Here is a 21,061-nt window from a genome sequence, read left to right on the forward strand (position 1 = left end):
AGGAAGGAAGGAAGGAAGGAAGGAAGGAAGGAAGGAAGGAAGGAAGGAAGGAAGGAAGGAAGGAAGGAAGGAAGGAAGGAAGGAAGGAAGGAAGGAAGGAAATGGAGGGTCAAAAAAATTGATACCTTTCAGTAATAAACTACATCTTTTCAAAATTAATCAAATACTTCAAAGCTTATACAGAGCAAAGATACAGGCATGAAATACTGGAAGATCAAATTTTTAAAAATCCTTACTTCATTTAGTCAGTATTTTTGTGCTACGTTTCTGTACTCTTTGCCTCATTCCCAGGCCAACAGAAATATGAGAAATCAACCTCAGCAGACAGAAAAAATGACAAATGTACAACAGCCATGCTTCCCACTAATCTTCAGATAAGTTCATCACTATTCGTTAAGCATATTCTTCCATTTGCCCCAATTTCAGGAGACTGAATTTCAAAATTAGACACAGTATTAGCAAAGACAACCTTTGATCTTTATGTTATGGAAGCATAAGTAACAGAGACACCACAGGAATCCAAAGCTCTGAGGACAAATAAGCAAGCTGAGCCTGTAAGTTCAAGAAGACTCCTGCAGGAAAGGATTCCAACAGGGCTCAGATGTCAGACAATTCAAAGGGAATAGGTCTGCAGCTGCACAGCGAGCGACATGCATGCACAGGCAGTGGACCAGCATTTTCCTGGCATCCAGCAACTCATTCCCCAGGTCTGAGAACACCATCTCACTCCTAGCTTGACACTCTTCCCTTACAGTTTTAAGGGAGATGAGTCGAGTCTCCTCATGTTTCTAGATCATGTATTACATTTAGAACTGCAAGATATATTCTCCTTTTTTAAACTTTTTCTTCCATTAAAAGTCAATTTTACAGCCTAGAAGTCTATACAAATCTTCCAAGAGCTGGTGATTGGAAATTCACCATCACTGATGAAGAGGTGAGCAAATCTCCGAGAATTAAAAAGTAGTCTATTTACTTCCTGACAGTCTCAGATGTTCTTTTTAGAGCTTGGAATGTTATAGCTACGGGGGTGAAAGTAGAGGTGGTAGTATATAGTTATTCTTCTCCTAGAATGTGAGCTCAATTCTAGGTAAGTGTAATAATCTTGAATTAGGACCCTGGAAAATAAACTTCTCATAACCTGATTCCTGTCCCTGAGCCTTGAAAGACCACTCTCCCTAAATGAAAAGAATCAAGAGGGTAAGAAAGAGACAGTTTCACACATGCTGGCTCCTCTCCTGATCTTAATGTCATTATCAACATTCATAAATATCTTCTGCCACCTACCATTTACCTCTGTCTCATCAGGGTGTGATAAATAGCATAAATCACCTATGTCCACAAACTCAACAGTTAAATAGAAAAGGGCCCCACAACCTTAAAAATCTGTGATTCTGGGCAAGAGAGAGGGGGAGAGAAAAGGATGAATGGTAAATCTTCTGAGTGCAATGCTGGGTTTTATAATCTATTACTGTATGCCTTGCCTACTCACCTTCTAAATTTACACATTCCCTTTTCCTGATTCCAAAAACAGTTCTCAAACATTACCAGCAGACCTAGAAAGTTCCATCCCAATTACATGGTGAGCAAGCTGTGATGAAAACAAAACGAGGCCTTGAGGTCCTTGGGGCCCATGATGATCCGTTTCCTTTTAGCAGCCTTTCCTTGACCACTAAAGGCAAGTCCAAAACTTGACAGGAAGCTAGCTGTTAGAATAAGGACATTTCTGAGTTTGGCTTTAAGAACAACCCCCACACAAAAGGGGTTGGGGCTTGGGAAGTACTTTTAAATCATCACCTGCACAGATGTGCTGAATCTAAGTATAAAGAATCACCCTGGAGGCATCCTGGAAATATGTGAGGACAGCCCAGTGTTTACCATGCTGTAAAAACAAATATGTATCTCACTACTGAGTAGTTTAGTCCCTTCCTTAAAGATAGAGTGAACAAGGGTGGGAGAGGAAATAGATTTCTCCACTCATTTCTAATGAGAATTCTGAAAAATTCTTTGAATGAGATGATATGGGTTACTTTATTACCTTCAGATTATCTTAATAGAGTAACATCTCATTTATCTGACATCATCCTGGAGTGAAATATTCTAAATAAATGACCTTTTCAGGTAATTGAAGCTTGCCAAAGTTTTTAAGAGTCAAAACTTATGTTTAATTTCTTAAATAATATTTCATTTTCCCCCAATTACATGTAAAGACAATTTTAACATTCATTTTTTTAAATTTTGAGTTCCAAATGATCTCCCTCTCTCCTATCCCCCCTCCCTGAGACATTAAGCAATTTGATATAGGTTATACATGTGCAATCATGCAAAACATATTTCCATATTAGTCATGTTTAAAAGAAGATACAGACCCAAAGGAAAACACACACACACACACACACACACAGTGAAAAATAGTATGCTTTGATCTGCATTCAGACACTATCAGTACTTTCTTTGGACATGAGTAGCATTTTTCATCGTGAATCCTTTGGAATTGTCTTAGATCACTGTATTGTTGAGAATAAGTAAATCATTCACAATTTTTTATTGAACAATATCACTGTTACTCTGCACAATGTTCTCCTGGTTTTGCTTACTTCACTTTACATCAGTTCATGTAAGTCTTTACAAGTTTTTCTGAAATCATCTTGCTTGTCATTTCTTGTAGCATAATAGTATTGCATCACAATCATATACCACAACTTGTTCAATTCCCCTCAATTTATGGGCATCCCCTCAATTTCCAATTCTTTGCCACCATAAAAAGAGCTATAAATATTTTTGTACAAATAGGTCCTTTTCCCTTTTTTTGATCTCTTTGGGATGCAGACCTAGTAGTAGTATTGCTGCATCACAGTGTATGCATTGTTTGATTGTTCTTTGTGCATAGTTACAAATTGCTCTCTAGAATGATTGGATCAGTTCACAACTCTACCAACAGTGCATTAGTGTCCATATTTTGCCACATCCCCTCCAACATTTATCTTTTTCCTTTTCTGCCCATATTGGCCAATCTGAGAGGTGTTAGGTGATACTTCCAAATTGTTTTGATTTGCATTTCTCTAATCAATGGTGATTTAGAGCATTTTTATATGATTATAGATATTTCTTCATCTGAAATCTATCTGTTCGTATCCTTTGAGCATTTGCCAATTGGGGAATTATTTGTATTTTTATAAATTTGACTCCATTTTCTATACATTTGAAAAATGAAGCCTTTATCAGAGACACTTGCTGTAAAAATTGTTTCCCAGCTTTGTTTTCCTTCTAATCCTGGTTGCATTGGTTTTGTTTGCGCAAAAGTTTTTAAACCTACTATAATCAAAATTATCTATTTTGTATCTTATAATGCTCTCTACCTCTTGTTTGATCTGACAGGTAAACTATTTCTTACTCTCCTAATTTGCTTATGGTATCTCCCTTTATGTTTCAATCACGTACCCATTTTGAGTTTATCTTAGTGTATGGTATAAGATGCTGGTCTATTCCTAGTTTCTGCTATACTGTTTTCATGTTTTTCCAGCAGTTTTTTGTCAAATAGTGAGTTCTTGTCCCAAAAGCTTGGACTTTTGGGTTTATCAAATACTAGATTGCTATGGCCATTTACTACAGTGTCTTATGCACCTAATCTATTCCACTGATCCACCACTCTATTTCTTAGCCAGTACCAGATAGTTTTGATGATTACCACTTCATAATACTGTTTGAGATCTGGTATATCTAGGATACCTTCCTTCACATTTGTTTTCATAAGAGCTAAAATCTTTTAAAATTTAACTAATCTCAGGTGGCTAGGTGGCACCATGAATAGAGAACCAGCCCTGGAGTCAGAAGGACCTGAATTCAAATCCAGCCTCAGACACTTAACACAAAAACAACCCATGTGATCTTGGGCAAGTCACTTAACCCCAATTGTCTTCCAAAAAGCAAAAAAAAAAATTAAAAATTTTAACTGATCTTGATAGAAATATCTATTTTTATTTTTTATTCATTTTGAACTTAAATACAAAAAGACAAAAAATATTACCTTTCCATGTACACAGCACAACACAAAAAAGGATTCAATATGAAACTCTAAATCTCCTTTTTACATGATTTACTTATTTTTTAAAAACTATGTAAAAAATACTACACATTGTTTTCAAAGCTATCATGCTTTTCTGCTTCTGTCTGAGTTTTCTTTGTTTTCTGCTGTGCACTTTTTTATTTTTTTCTCTCCCTTTCCACCCTGCACTAGAGAAGGCCACCATTAGACACAGATTGATGTGTGTATATGTATATGTAAAACCATATTATACATACTTCTACTTATCAGTTTTTTCTTTGGAGGTGGACAGCATCTTCTTTCGTAGGTCCTATTTAGTTGATATGGGTATTTACAATACTCAAAATGACTTAGTCATTCACAGTTTTTCATAGAACAATATTGCTATTACTGGGGGCGGCCAGGTAGCACAGCGAGTAAGAGCACCGGCTCCAGTGTTGAGAAGACCTGGAGATCGAATCCCGGGCTCAGACACTTAGCACCCACCCAGAAACACCTGGCCGTGTAACCTTGAGCAAGTTACTTAACCCCAATTGCTTAGGGGCGGCCAGGTGGCTCAGCGAGTAAGAGCACCAGCTCTAGTGTCAGGATGACCTGGATCAAATCTGGGCTCAGATGCTCAGCACCACACCCAGAAATAACTGGCCGTGTAACCTTGAGCAAGTTACTTAACCCCGATTGCTTAATAAAAAAAAAATATTGCTATTACTATTTATGACATTCTCGGTTCTGCTCATTTCATTCTTTATTATTTCTTGCAAGTCTTTCCATGTTTTTTTTCCTAAAATCATCGAGCTCATCATTTCTTATAGCTCCATAGTATTCTATTACAATCATATACCACAAGTTTTTTAGCCATTCTCCTATTGATTGGCAGGCATCCTCTCTATTTCTAGTTCTTTGCCACCACAAAGAAAATTGCTATAAATATTTTAGAACATATAAGTTCTTTTCCTTTTTCCCTAATCACCTTGGGAAACAGACCTAACAGCGGTATTGTTGGGTTAAAGGGTACACAGTTTTATAACTCTTTGGGCACAATTCCAGATTGCTCTCTAAAATGGTTGTATCAGTTCACAGGTCCAATGGAAATATTTCAAAATGTATTACACATTCCCATGCCTCCTCCAACTAAGGATACTAAACATAATTTTTTTTTCATTTTTCTTGATCATTGCTGATTCATTCAACAAGCTTTCATTAAACATCAACTATGTGTTTGGCATTGTACTAGGCACTGGGGACACAAAAACAAAACACCAAACAATCCCTGACCTCAAAGATTCAGCTGATAGGAAATAGCAAGACAGACAGTTATCTAGCTAAAACTCTGAAAAGGAACAGATGGGGCACTGAATAAAGGAGGGAAAAAAAGTCAAATTGTTTTTTAAAACCTGTGGGGAAAAGCTGTTGGGTAGCACAATGGATAGAGCACTGGGCATGGAATCAGAAAGACCTGAGTTCAAATCAAGCCTCAAACACTTATTAAAACATTGGGCAAGTCACAACTTCTGTCTGCTTCAGTCTCTTTAGCTATTAAATAGAAAAAACCAAAACACCTACCCTCCAGAGTTGGTGTGAGGATGAACTGAGATATTTGTAAAGCACTTAGCACAGTGCCTGGTTCATAGTAAATGTTTGTTTCCTCCCTTCCTTCTTGGATAAGACAAAGGTTCTTGGTTTTCTAAAAGAGAACAAAAAACCCTGAAGCATTGAACTAAAAGAGTAAAGCAGTCTCTCTAGTTCATGAAGTACTTGATTTTGGGGCCCCAGATGAGGTGATATTCTCCCTATTTCCCTTATGCTCACTTCCTCCTCCACTGTCCCCTTCCCCTACCACGTTAAGCATGAAAGTGCTCTAAAGCCAAGGTCACTAGAGCCCAAGTGGCATTGCAGTTGACCATAAAGAAGATTGTTTCTGGTGCTGGAGACATCAAGCTCACCAAAGATAGCAACATGCTATTACATGAGACACACATTCATCACCACAGCTTCCTTGATAGCAAAAATAGCTATATCCCAGGATGGCATTACTGATGATAGCATTGTTTCAAATGTTCTCATCGCTGGAGAGTTGCTAAAACCAATGGATTTCTATATCTCTGAAAGTCTGGACCCTTGAATAATGATAGGATTTGAAGCCACAAAGACTGAAGATTTAGATCAAGTAAGAAAATAGAGAAATACTTATAGATGTGCTCAGGACATTTCTGCATACTAACGTTAATGCTGAACTAAATGATCTATTGACAGAAACAGTGGTAGACTCAGTTTTGGCCACCAAAAAAACAGGTGGACCTATTGATCTTTCCATGGCAGGGATTGTGAAGATAAATCAAAACTGGCATACTATTGACCAGAGGATTGATTCTGGACCATGGTGCCTGACTTCCTGATATGAAGAACAGAGTAGAAGATGCTTACATCCTTATTTGCATTGTATCATTAGAATATAAAAAAGTGAATTCTAAAATTTTTTTATAAAAATATGGAGAAATTAGTAAAAGCAGAAAGGAGATTCATTGTACAGTAATATAATAAAGCCCAAAGGTCTGTTGCTATTAATCAAAATGGACTTGTTTTCTTTAGATGCTCTTGAGAAAGAAGGTATAATGGCTCTGTGGAGAGAGAAAATATGGAAGCTACCTCTTGCATGTGGTATGAATTCTCTTGACCTAAATTCCATTTGACAGGGACATATAGGACTTGTCTATGAACGCACCCTGGGAGGAGAGAAAAATCACGTTTACTGCAAAACATGGCAACCCTCAATGTGTCACATTACTATCAAGGGACCAAATAAACCCATACTTACACAACAAAGACAGAGTAAAAGATGGTCTGAGAGCTATCAAGAATATTATTGAAGACGGTTGTATGATTCCAGATTCTGGCATAGTGGAAGTAGCCATAGCTAAACCACCACAGGACAGAGTCATTTTCTACCTGTGGAAGTTACAACTCAATTGCTCATAAGATCACCTGGACCTAGAGCCAGGAAAATACATTCAAGAGGTTAAGAACTTCTGATTGCCTGAATTTCCTTATCTGTAAAATGGGAAGGATAATAGCACCTACTTCCCATGATGGTTATGAAGATAAAGAGAAATATTTGTAAAGTGCTTTGCAAACTTTAAATCTCTGTATGAATGCTACCTATTATTGTATAAATGCTAACTATTATTATGACACGGGTAATATTTCTATTTTCACTAAATGGCCCAATTATCAGTAATAGTAACTTCATTAGCTTCACTGAGCCCTTTGGAGCTTATGGATGGAACTTTGAACTTAGATGTGGACTTCCTGTTCTCCTGCTTCATCTATAAAGTTTCAATATGCTGCAGATCCCAGACATTAGGCCTGACGGATGTGATGTGGGACCTGCCAGGGTGTGCATGCACTTCCCTAGATTTACTGATTCCTCTAGCATATGGTTGGCATTACCCAGGCCTTATTTTATACTTATTTATGCATGAGGAACTGTTGAAAATAAATAAGGAAATCAAGCACACTTTCATCAAGTGCCTCAAACTAACAGTCATTGCCAAAAATGTAAATAGGGTCAGTTCCCTCATCACAAGGGGTACTAGTTAAAGCCTCCAGGGGTAGCTCGCCAGGGACCAGGACAGGATCTAACACAATCTTTATAGTCTCTTCAGTGCTTTATATGTAAAGATGCATTGGTTGAACAATAAATTGTTTCTGAAGGCAAAACCCTTGTGTGGATGCTTTTGTGGATGGGAAAGAGAGAGGAAGGGAAGGAACGAGGTTAACTGCTATATCAGTTTGGTAAGAGATACTAAAAAAGATTTCTTTTTTGCTTTCATAGATGATTCATTTCCAGTTAATGGCAGAATCTAAAGAAAGAGGCCATAGCCTCTGAATTTACCGAGGAGATTCAATCACATTTGCTACAGGTAGAGAGGGTCATACTGATGAGAATGATTTACATAACAGAAAATTCACTCTTCTTTGCATACCAAAGGGCCAACTATATTGGGGAGGCCATTCTGTAGAATGGGGCCAACTCCCAGGTCTTTATTAGGACATTGTTTAGAGTCTGCTCCATTGAAACTCAGCTCAGAAAAGAGTTATAAGGGATTATTCCAAGGCTCCATGGACATCTGAGTACAAGACAAAGTCAGAGAATATTTCCAGTTATGTCATGAATGGGTTGTGTTTAAAATAAATGGATGGGCCTCTTTGTGCATGCCCTTTCTCTCACGCTTTGTTGTCGTTGTTCAGTCTGACTCTTCATGACCCCATTTGGGATTTTCTTGACAAAGATACTGGAGTGGTTTGCCATTTCTTTCTCCAGATCATTTTACAGGTGAGGAAACTGAGGCAAACAGAATTAAGTGACTTGCCCAGGGTCACACAACTTGTGTCCAAGGCGGGATTTTAATTTAGAACTTCCTGATTTTAGACCAGCAGCTCTATCCAATGATCTACCCACTGCTCTTCTCCCACCATATGGGGACTTTAATTTATCCAGGGTACTCTACTAAGTCACTCAAATCCCTCATTGTCTTAAAATTCTAGAATTCTTTGATTTCACAACTAAAGAGCTAAAATTAAAATGAATTCTTTTATGCAGTTTCAAAAATTTTGGATCACCCAGTCTTAGAAGGAGGTATACCTCGGGGACCTGACAGCTATGTGTTTCTGTGTTCTATGTTTAAACCATCCAGCATGGGAGGTCTCTTTAGAGCAGAAGTTCTTAAGGTGCAGTTCATGAACTTATTTCTAAAATATTTTCATAACTGCATTTCATTAAAATTGGTCTCCTTTGTTATCCTCTGCATTTCGTTTTGTGCACTTAAAACTATTTTTCTGAGAAGAGAACCATAGGCTTCAATAGAAGGCCAGTGGGGTCCATGACACAAGAAGTTAAGGTCAACTTTGACTTTGATTTCTTTTGAAGGAGTTGCTGCACTTAATTGTGATATGGACATAAGGATAAAGTCCCTTCCAAGAGATCCCAGGGCTCAAGGAACAGTGTTTGGTACATAGTCAATGTTTACAAATACTTAATCATTCATTCATTCATTTATCCCTGTTGCCATTACTCTTCGGTAAAATGCTTCTCTGAATCCTACCCTAGGGTTTACAATTTGTTTTAGTCTTTTCTGCTTCTAACCCCAGACTGGGCTAAGCTCTCTCTTGTAATTCTTTGGGTCTCTGGGAAAATGGGGCCATGACCACATATATAACTCTCAGCCACCTTGGTTTTATGTAGAAAAATAACTAATCATAATAATAGGTAATATTTATATATTACATATTTATATATTAATTAATCTACATTAATATTTATATAACATTTATTATATGCCAGGCACTATGCTAAGCACTTTACAAATATTATCTCTTTTGATCCTTACCTGGGGAGGTGAGTGCTATTATTATCTCCATAGGCCAACAGAGGTTAAGTGATTTGCCTAAGATCACATAGTTAGTATCTGAAACAGGATTTGAATTCAGGTCTTCCTGATTTCAGGCCCAGTGCGATCCTATCCATTGTTCCATCTAGCTGCCTCTGTCCTGTTAGTCACTGCTACACAGTCATTGATATTCTCCCTCAGCCTATGTCCCCTGAGCTCTGCCCATGTGAAATCCATCTGGTTGGGTATTTTTCTTCTTAGTTATAGATATCCGATTCTTTACTCATGAGATCGTAGGATTTAGAATAGAAAGGAACCTGAGATATTTTCTCCAACCTTTTCATCTTCCACTTTACTCCCCGACAAATGCCCTTTGATCCAGTGATGCTGGTCACCTGGCAGTCCACAAACAAGACGCACCACCTCTGGACTCTCAGCATTCTCTCTCTCTCCCGTGCCTAAAACACTCCTCAGTTCTAACTACTGACTTCCTTGGCTTCCTTTAAGTCTCAACTAAAATCTCACTTTCTACAGAATGACTTCCCCAAGCCCTCATAATCCCAACAACTTCTATTAATTGTCTCCCGTTTGCTTTGTATATATCTGTTTGCACTCTGTCTTCCCTTTCTGCCATTTGAACGTAAGCTCCATGAGGACAGGGACTATCTTTGGCCTCTTTTTGTATCCCCAGTGCTTAACATGGTTTCTGGCTGGCAGTAGCAGGTAATTAATAAATGTTTATGGATTGATTGAGATAAGGAAACGAGCCCTGGGAATTAAAGGAGTTACCAAGGTAATTAGGCGATACCGTGGATGGAGTACTAGGCCCGGAGTCAAGAAGTCCTGAATTCAAAACTAACCTTAGACACTTACTAGCTGTGTTACCTTGGGCAAGTCACTTTACACCTGTTTGCTTCAGGGTTCTCATCTATAAAATAGGGATAATTGTATCTACATTTCAGGGTGGTTGTGAGGATCATATGAGATAATAAGATTGTAAAGCACTTAACACAATGGTGGACACATAATAAACTTTATATAAATGTTAGCTATTGTTATTAGTTTTATCATTATTAATTGTTATTACTGACCAATATCATATGGGATACTAGTGGCAGAAAGAGAATTTGAACCCCCTCTGCTTCTAACTCCAGTGGTCTTTCCATTACACCTCGCTGCCTCTGTTTCCTTATGCTACAGGTCACATGTCCATTAGCACTTTCTGGTTGATACCCCCACACCCTCCCGAGTAGCTCCCATATTATTTTTACCCTTTTAGAGCTGAATAATTAGGTTAGGTTTAGTGTCCTTCCATTTCAGGTTTTTCCCTCAGTCCTTCACCCTCTATGAAGCTATTCTACATTATCTCAAGCTCTTTTCTGAATCCAGAATTGCATTTAGATTCTCAACTCTTAAAAAACTCTTATCAGCATGCCACTACCATCATGTGACTAGCCCGTCTAGCCAAGCCTAAGGATTCCTCCTTAAAGGGGTGGTACCGGCTGATTAGATTGGGCTATTTACCCATAAAGATAGGCAGGAAGGGAGCAGGTACATAGAAACAAGAATGACTGAAGAATCCATGAGTACAATTCTTGATACCAAAGGAATTCTACCTATTCCTATATTTAGCCTCATTTAGCCAAATCATTATTTGTGTATTTGGAGATGCCCAGGACCTGCTTGACCCAGACTGGTACATTCATACAAGGTTCCAACTCCCTTTTTTATATCTTTATCTACCCTTCCCTTTCCTGTGAAATACTTTACTTATCTAACCTAAGTTGCTACAGAATACTGCTGGCTGGCTATGTACTCTAAGCAAGCCCGAAGCTTATAAAAATCTAATCTGTACCCCAGGAATATGAATCTGCTGCCAGCAAGAGTAGATTCCTTAGTATGCTGATAAATCTCTTTGCTTTCAGTTTCATTCATCTTCGACTCAATCATCAAACCAACAAAAATGGGTATCCCCCTCCCAAGAGGTGGAGAGAATTGACCAGCAAGGTTATATATCTGCCTTCATTTCTCAGAACTAGAACATTTCTCACCCAGACTCAAGGGTGACAATGAGGAAGAAGAATAACTCTTCTTGTATCCTCTTTTACAAGTGGATGTCCCACTGGAGGTATGAATGCTATTAATACATCCTTTAGATTAATAATAATTAGAGGTAGGTGTGACTCTATTTTTATGGGAGTGACTTGAGATCCCAAAACCATCTAGGGGAGACCCCTTTCATTGAAATCATCAATTCAAATACACATCAACATATTTAAAAGCCTACACATCTTGTTGGTTAGTTTTGCTAAACTGCTTTTCCAATCTTTTTTATTCTTTGTTATAAGGAAAAATAGAATGGGAAATGTAGGTGATGTAAAAAAAAGATAGTAAAATTTTAAAAATAAAATGCATAAGGAAAGTTTACATATCTTGCCTTCATTATTTTCCATAAAGCGTTTTAAAATATGAAGACCAAACATTTTTGGCATACATACAAATCCGTTCTACATACATTTACTGAGTACTACTAACTCTATGCAAAAGCACTGTGGTGATCTGGAGGGGTGAAGATGAATAAGATATAGTCCCTGCCCTCAAAGGGCTAACAATCTAACAATCATTTCATAAACATTTATTAAACACCTACTATGTGCCAAGCACTGTGTTAAGTACTAGAAATACAAAAAGAGGCAAAAGACAGTACCTGCCCTCAGGAGCTTACAATCTGATGGGGGAGACTACATGCAAACAAATATATACAAATAAGCCATATAAAGGATAAATAGGAAATAATAGGGAAGGAGCAAGAATTCAGTGGGATTGAGGTAGGCTTCTGGCAAAAGATGGGATTGTAGTTGAAACTTAAAAGAAGTCAGGGAATGTCAGTACTTGGAGTTGAGAAAGGAAAGTACGCCAGGGATGGAGGACAATTAGAGAAAATGCTCAAAGTAGAAAAATGGAGTGTATAGTTCATGGAACAGCCAGATATGACATTTTTACAAATAAATATAGTTGAAATTAGAGAGTGAAAGTGCCTAAAAGAGGTTCAACCAAAGTACTCTGAGAGTTTAAAGGAAGGCTTAACACAAGTCAAAATGCAACAAATTACAGCCTCATAAAGCTAAGGTATGCAAATGAGGGGGGTTAAGCAGGTAGGCAACATGGGATCAAATAGGAGTGCTATAGAACAGGACACTTTTGAGAAAGGGGAGGAACATAGTTTGGTTATACATAGAGAAATGTCATGCTGGTTGAAGGTTCAGAGGCAGGAACCAGTGGTTCTCAAACTTTATGATCAGAACACTCTTAAAAATTAGTAAGGACTCCCACCAAAAACTTTTGTTTATATGGGATATGTCTACTTTTGTTTATGTGGGATGTATCTATCTATATAATTGTATTATAAATGAATGCATCTTATTACTACAAAAATAGTTTTTAACCGTAAGGACCCCTAAAAGAGTATTGGAGACGCCCAGGAGTCCTCAGATCACGCCCTGAGAAGCACAAGTCATGTAAGAGTTAGAATCTTTCATTCTTCAGTTGTTTTAGTTCATGACCTTATTTGGAGTTTTCTTAGCAAAGAGTGGTTTGCTATTTCCTTCTCCAGCTCATTTTACAGATGAGAAACTGAGGCAGAGTTAAGTGCCTTGCCCAAGGTCACACAGCTAGGAAGTGCCTGGAACCAAATTTGAATTCAGGAAGATAAGTTTTCCTGGTTCCAAGCCCAGTATACCACCTAGCTGCCCCCCATGTAAGAGTCAGAAAGTAGAGAGTAAAATCCAAAGCCCAGCAGAAGAGAACCTCAAGTTAACTTGAGAACTGTTGGTATAGGGTTCTCAGGATTGGGAGGCTAGGTTGCTGATCTACACAGGAAAGATTAGATAGGACAGAGGGAAAAAGCTAGAACAATGGTTCTGCAGCATAGCCCCAAAAAGTGAGTGATCAACCATGGGAATATGGGTCACATCCCATCCTCCCCTTAGAGCCAATTGGGTTTGTCTCCAACATAAAAACACACTTTCACTCATTGTTGCCCAGTTCTCCTTTGCTCCATCCCCTCAGGCCCCTTTGCAGTCTCTTAACCTTTGCCCTTCTGTAGCTATCATTTATATAACTATATTATAATCATTTATATGGCTATATTGTACTTATCTTTGTGACTTCAGACTACCACAGTGCCAGAGTTAGTACTCAGGAAATGTGTGCAGCACTGACATGTGTGTGTGTGTGTGTGTGTGTGTGCGGGTATGAAAAATGTCTGGTCTTAAGTATCTTTTAAAGTTTTATGGAAAATAATGAAGGCAAGATATATACCTAACCAGTACAGACAGAAGCATCTGGACAGAAAATCCTCCCCATCCCCATCCCCAGAGTAACCACCTCCTGCCCCACAGATATCTCCTAGATTCAGAAAAAGCCCCTTGAAGAGTGGGCTCTGTGCTCCAGAGCAGTGACTGGTGAATAAGAGTTCTGTCCTGTCCATTTTCATTTTGTGTTGAACCGAATAAGTCAAACGGAATAGGGGAACATGGGGAAGTTTCGATCTTCATCATAGATCTCATTTTCTTCCCTTCTCCCTCACTGACCTATTCCTCTTCCAACTCAGTTTTGGAAGTGTCACCCCGTCTTGCAACCCCAGTGTCATCCTCAGCTTCCCAATTCTCCCTCACTCCAAATACCCAAGCAAGTACCCAGTCTTGTCATTTCTATGTCCATGATATTTCTCACATCCATCTCCTTCTCTTTGCTCCCCCAACTACCACTTAGATAAGGCTCTCATTACTTCCTGCCCAGACTATTTCAATAGCTTACTTTTTTTTTTTGCTTTTTGGAAGGCAATTGGGGTTAAGTGACTTGCCAAAGGTCATATGGCTAATTTTTGTGTTAAGTGTCTGAGGCCGGATTTGAACTCAGGTCCTCCTGACTCCAGGGCCGGTGCTCTATTCACTGAGCAAACTAGCCACCCCTCTTCCTTTTTTTAATCAACCAATTCATAAACATTTATTAACCAATAGTTATGTGCCAGACACTGTGCAAAGTTCTGGGGATACAAAAAGAGGCAAAATAAGGTCCGTATCCTCAAGGAGTTTATAATCTAATGGAGGAGAAAACATGCAGACATTGATAGATTAAAGATACCTTGGTTCATAGCTTCTTTGGAAATGTTTGTTCCATTTTTTTTTGTTTTATTTTATTTTATTTTTAGCTTTCAACATTCACTTTTATACGATTTTAAGTTCCAAATTTTTCCCCTTCCTTCTCTTTCCTTCTCCTCAATATTACAATAGCTTCCTTATCAGTCTCCCTGTCTCAAGTCTCTCCCTGCCCTAATCCAATCTCAATACAACCACCAAAAAGGTTTTCCTAAAGCAAAGATCTGTTACTCAATAAATTCTATTACCTTAGTATCAAATATAGATTTCTCTAGTATTTAAAGTTCTTCACAACCTGACCCTATTCTACCTTTCCAACCTAATTATATCTTCCTCCCTTTCCTACAGGGAAGTATAGAGAATTCCAGGCTCAGAATTCAAAAAGACTCATCTTCCTAAAGTCAAATATGGCCTTAGACAGTTACTAGCTGTATGACCCTGGACAAGTCACTTAACCCTGTTTGCCTTAGTTTCCTCATTTGTAAAATGAGCTAGAGAAGGAAATGGCAAACCCCTTCAGTATCTCCACTAAGAAAACTCCAAATGGGGTCATGAACAGTCAGACATGACCAAAAAATGACTCAACAACAATTCTTTCTTGCATTCTCTAGTCCAGTCATATTGACCATCATGCTGTCCTTTTCATTCATACAAAAACACAACTAAAAGATCTAAATGTGAATTAAGGTACAATCCCATTCATTAAGCAAAATCACATAAAGGAATTGATTTATACTGATAACTTTCTACTAAATTGAAATCAGAGGGAATTTACTTTTGTCCATTGTTTTTGCATTATGAATGGTGAATCTCTATACCCAGAGAAACATGACGCCTACTGAAGATAGTATTACATTCACTGACTGTTGTGACCTATAAATAATAATAATAGCTAACATTTATAGAGTACTTACTATGTACCAGATACTGTGCTAAGCACTTTACAATTATTATCTCATTTGATCTTCACAGCAACCCTGGTAGACACTACTATTATCCCCATTTTACAGATGGGGAAACTGAACCAAACAGGTTAAGTGTCTTGCCTAGTGTCCCCCAGCTAATAAATATCTGAGGCCAGATTTAAACACAGGTCTTCCTGACTCCAGGTCCAGTACTCTATTCACTGCACCACATAACTGACCGTATAACTTCCTTGTTTCATTGGGATTCCCACCCCACCCCCACCAAAAAAAAAGATCTTAGGAAAAGGAAAAAGAAAAAAATTTGCCTCCTTGGCTAGTTTCACTGCTTATTATTTCATTAATAATGCTTATTATTAAAAAACAGCTTATTAATTTAATAATTAATTAACAGTTATTAACTATAAGTCTGCCTCATCCCCCAGGACACAGGCATCTGGAAGTGTTTTTGTACCACTAATTTAAAAACTGTTTATTTTATCTTTCTCTCATCCTTTAAAATTTCTTTTGTGCATCTTTTGTAATTATGTATTAACACATGAAAATAATATCATATTTCTATATGTATAATAAAGTACATGTAAATAATTTATAAATATATGTGTATATATAAGGGGTAGCTGCTAATTTTTTATTTTTTTAACTGATAGGGATATATAGTTAGCATAATAGGGGTACCATAGGTCAAGAGGACAAAAAAGTTGGCCAAGAGGCTATTACAGTAGTCCTGACTCTTGGGAAGTAGGTGCTAGACAAGTCTGTAGTTGTGGAAATAGGCAGATCTTCAAGGTATAGCAGAAGACAAATCAACAGAAAGTGATGATGCACAGGATTGTTCCCCTGTATTGGAGTATTTTTCATAATTATGGTTTCTTTTGACACCTTGTTGGCTAGTACTACTTTCCACACATAATGGAGAAAACAGTCTCCTTCCCACCCCAGAAGCTCCCAGTATTGGGGGAATAGGGGGAATTCCAGGATGCCAAAGGCATTGGTGGAGACCTATGGGAATTGAGAGGAACCCTGGCAGAAGGCACCCAGAATTTTCAAAGAGGAAACTAAGCAAACCCACACTGCAAATCCTCAAGTTCAGTCCTGTTTTTCTCAGTCACTCCTGGTGCCTCCTCAGCAAGAACCAGAGGTTATCCCCTGAGGCCTCAAAGCCCAGTGAGAGCATCTGGCATCCAGGGAGAGCAATACAGCAAAGAACTAAGCCCTGGGAATGGGCCATGGAAGGAAGAGCCAAGAATCCATCCGAAACCAGAGAAATATCACAGACTTTCAGCTCATTAGACAAGAGCCTGCATTTTCTTGCCACCTCTACAAATATTTGTGGATGACTCCTGTACATAGAAGGCTGATGATAAGCTCTTAGGCAATAGACAAATAACCATCTACATAATTCCTTCCCTTGGAGGATGATAACTAAAAAGGGCTCATAGAGCTTTTCCATTTAGAGCTGGAAAGGATCATAGAAGCCATCTAGTCTAGACCCTTTGTTTTCAAATTAGGGAAAGGAGGTCCAAAGAGGATTCACCCCCACCTTTTAGAATCCTCATATTTCATTCAAAACTCAGAAGAAATGTCACTTTCTACATGATGCCATTCCTGATTTCCCCCCAGATGCTAGTGGCTTCTTATCTTGCATTTATGTATTTATTTCATATACTTCTGCATGGTTATGTAGTACTCTCTCTGGAATATTTCCCCAACTCACACACATTCACAGGGCACAGAAATGTATTCTAAGTGCAACCTTGTTGTTTGCTATACTTCTAGTACAAGTGACCTGCCTAAGGTCATGCAGATAGTTAAATGTCAGAACCTAGATCCCCTAACTCCAAATCTAGCCTTCTCTTCACTGTTTTATACTGCCTCCTTCTCTCTGGAACAATATCAACAAAACATGTAGAAAAATCTTCCCAGAATCTTTTGTTTAGGCTAAAGGGGAGGGTTTGACAAGGTCAGAAATGTCTTTGTCAAAACTTCCCCCTAGTCTGAACAAAAGATTAATCATCCATAGACAAGGGCAACACCTCAAAAGAAAATTTCAGCGACCTCTCAAAAAGAAATGAGTGAAGAACAAAGATAAACGACTACAATAGCCACATGCCTCTTAGTATCGCTACCCCTCTCCTTGGCTAATACAATCATCTCTAATTGGTCCTCCTGAATTCGGTCGTTTCCCATTCCAGTCTATCCTTCATCCAGCTGCCACAGAGATTCTCTTCAAGTACGAGGCTAATCATGACCCTCCCCTACACAACGAATTCCGGTGACTACTCATTACTTTTTGGGCCAAATACAAACACCTTTATTTGACAAAGCTTTACCTCAACCTTTTAGCATCTCTTTTTTTTCCTTCAAAGCTCAGCTAAACATCACTTTCTATATGACGTCATTCCTGATTTCTCCCAGATGCTTTCCTATCTTGCATTTATATATTTATTTTGCATACTTCTGCCTATACTTATGTAACACTCCCTCTGAAATATTCCCCCAACTCACACACAACTCGCAGGTTACATGCACAGAGGTCAGTGACTACTATTACTTTTGGTTCTAAGGAAAACCCTGTTGGTGTAATACTAACTTCTGAACCCCCATAGGTGTGCTTCCCATTAACAATAAGGCAATATATTTAATCTCATTTCAGGAACGGCATTTACTAAATGATATAGTAAGAACAATTGATACAAATATTCTTTTTGAAAATCTAAGGCCTATTATCTTACAAACATACTCAACATTCATGGAAAAAGTACACACAAACTTGATACAGTGTTGGACATACACACATATTGAAGATATATGTGGCAAAGGGATAACTCAGAATTCCTGGCATTTGAAAGTCCTTTCTCCCTTCATAGAGTCAGTCTTATTGACACATTAAATAATTGGTGATCATATTTATTGTGGATTTATGGGAAAATTTCTTAATATCTGCTACTCTCTTGGTTGATTTTTTGATTCAGTTGAGTTATCTGAACTTTGGGGATTACAATAATTAAGCCTTCCTAAAATTAGCCTTATTCCTCCTACTCACTATAATTTTATATGTACGAGTTGTCTCCCCAGGACAGAGTGTAAGGTTCTTAAAGGTAAAAATTGTTTCTTTTTTTACTCTGCTTCCTAATACCTGGCACAGTGCTTGACACATAGCTTATTACATAGCACATACTTGAACATTTATTGATTGAATCTATTAATCACAAGTATTTAAATGCCCAGCTTTGTCCAGCATATTCCTGACTCTGCAAGGACGCAAATAAACATAAGGCATAATAGATGCCCTTTAGTATCTTACAATCAAGTTGGAAAAGAAAAGGAATTGCAGGGGAAACAATTAGTATGAAAATAATAACAACAGCTCTCTTTTATACAGCCCGTTACAAAACATCTTCCTTACAAAAACCCTGGGAGGACATTTTGTGCAAGTATACATTTTGCAGATGAGAAAACTGGATCATAGAACAAGTAAATGGCAAAACCAGGTCCAAATCTTGGTTTCTGACTTCACATTAAGCATCCTGCCCCAACACCATGCTGGTACAATCCTTAATTGCAATAAGACTGATATAAATTAAATGTTGAGGTATCAAAATTATGCTATGTCAAGTGCATCAGAAAAGTCAAAGAGAGAGGCATGTTGTGGTAGGAGCAAGAATATACTATAGTCCTTCTCCTTGCAGGGTAGGCTAGTTTTTTCCTTAAAAGGTATTTGAACCATCCTCAAAATGTAATGAACTAAGGAACTATGGCTCTGGTCATTGACGTAGTCTCTTGGTTCCCTAGATACAACAACAACAACAAAAAAAAGCCAGGATCACAATCCACCAGCTTCTAACCAGTGGGCCCTCATGTATACACAGAGCCAGAGAACCTATGCATAAATAAATCAGTTCTGAACTGAATATCCTCGAAAACCTTTCCCTGCTCTGATCATCCTTTTCATGTTTATAGCAAAATAACCTCCTTTTTGATAGATGTCATATTGACTATAAGTTTCTTATCTAATTCCAGTCTCAAATCTGAACTACCAGACTATCCTGATGCAGGAATAATCTTCGACACATGTGAGATTTGAAGTGGGGTGTATCATTTCAAACTAGGGGAATCAGGGAAGATCATGAAGGAAGTGACATTTGAACTAGACTTTCGTGGAAAGGAAGGCATTTAAATGGAAGTTATGTAGAGAGCATACAACCCAAAAATAAGTCATTGTATGGGAAAATTCAGAAGCAGGAGAAAAGAGGATAAGATTAAGGAAGAGCTAATAGTTCAATCTGACCAGAGAATAAAGTGTGTTGAGTTGAGTGGAGGGAAGACTGTTAACATAGGTTAGAGCCCAGATTATGAAGGGCTTCAAATGGCATATAAAAGAGTTCATATTTTTTCTGTAGGCAACAGGGATTCATTGAAGGTGTTTTTGTTTTGTTTTGGTTAGGTTTTGTTTTTGCAAAGGATATGATCAGACCTGTGCATTAAAAAGATGTTTTAGTACCAGTGGAAGAATATGTAGGTAGGAGAAGAGACTGGCGGCATGTGGACAAATTAAGAGGCCATTAAAATAGTCCAGGTAAAAAGTGCTAAGTCCCTGAACTACAGTGATGTTAGTATGAGTGGAAAGGGGCAAACAGATGTTAAGGTTTTAGGAGATAGAATTGACAGGATGTGGCTAACGATTGGCTTTGGGAAATGAAGGGGAGAAGAGAAACAAAGATACTTGAGGTTTCAAGCTTGGGTGGCTGACAGAATGATATTACTATTGACAGAAATAAGGAATTGAGAAAGAGAGACAGCTTTTGGATTGGGGCAAGAGGAGCACTCAAAACAAAGGGAAAACTATCCCTGGGGCTTTGCAACCCCATCTTCACCGCAGTCATTTTCTACCCTGTTTCTGCTCTTCCTCCAAGCCAGAAACCCACAGCTCATGCCTGAGAGGAGGTAAGCCACTCAACTATGAATTCTCTATGACCAGGCAAACTCATCTTCACCTGGGTCTACCCTGCCCAACTACAATCCACTTTTTCTTCCTCTCCTGAGAACTGCAATAAAATCAATGCTTCCACTGACTCTAGAAAGGGTGTGTCAATCTATTACCCTATGACTACACTCACCATCTCTGTGACTTTCCTTGTCACTCCCTCCCATATATATATATAATGTTGCCTATCTCTATTAGAACATAAGCTACTTGAGCACAGGTGTTTCACTTTTGTATCTGTATCCTCAATGCTTAGCAGAGTGGTTGGTACACTGTAAGGATTTTATAAATGTCTCTTCATGCATTCATTTGCCAGAGCAGGCAAAAAACACAGATTGGGTAAAGCATGTGGCATATGTGGGGGAATGTGAAGAAACTGGCCTCATTTCAGTATAAGGTTTGTGTTCAGAAGTAATGTGATTAGTAAAGCTGTACATTTGGCACAAAACAAGATTATAGAGAACTTTGGAAACCAGACAAAGGATTTTGAAATGGATTAAACAGACAGCAAAGGAGCGATGTGATGAAAGTTGTGTCAGGCAGATTCTTCTGGGAGAAACGTG

The 21,061-nt window shown here is 38.2% G+C and overlaps 1 long non-coding RNA gene and 1 pseudogene across 2 annotated transcripts in view; one reads left to right on the forward strand and one right to left on the reverse strand.

The window, feature by feature from the left end:
• Positions 1 to 21,061, reverse strand: part of LOC138147784 (uncharacterized) — a 103,039-nt gene that overhangs the window by 79,655 nt on the left and 2,323 nt on the right. The window lies entirely within an intron of this gene.
• On the forward strand, positions 1,180 to 6,575 carry LOC138147953 (T-complex protein 1 subunit zeta pseudogene; annotated as a pseudogene).

Source organism: Petaurus breviceps, unplaced genomic scaffold, assembly GCF_028583685.1.
Source record: "Petaurus breviceps papuanus isolate PSGF00001 unplaced genomic scaffold, PetGlider_PUasm1.0 90808, whole genome shotgun sequence".
Taxonomy (NCBI): domain Eukaryota; kingdom Metazoa; phylum Chordata; class Mammalia; order Diprotodontia; family Petauridae; genus Petaurus; species Petaurus breviceps.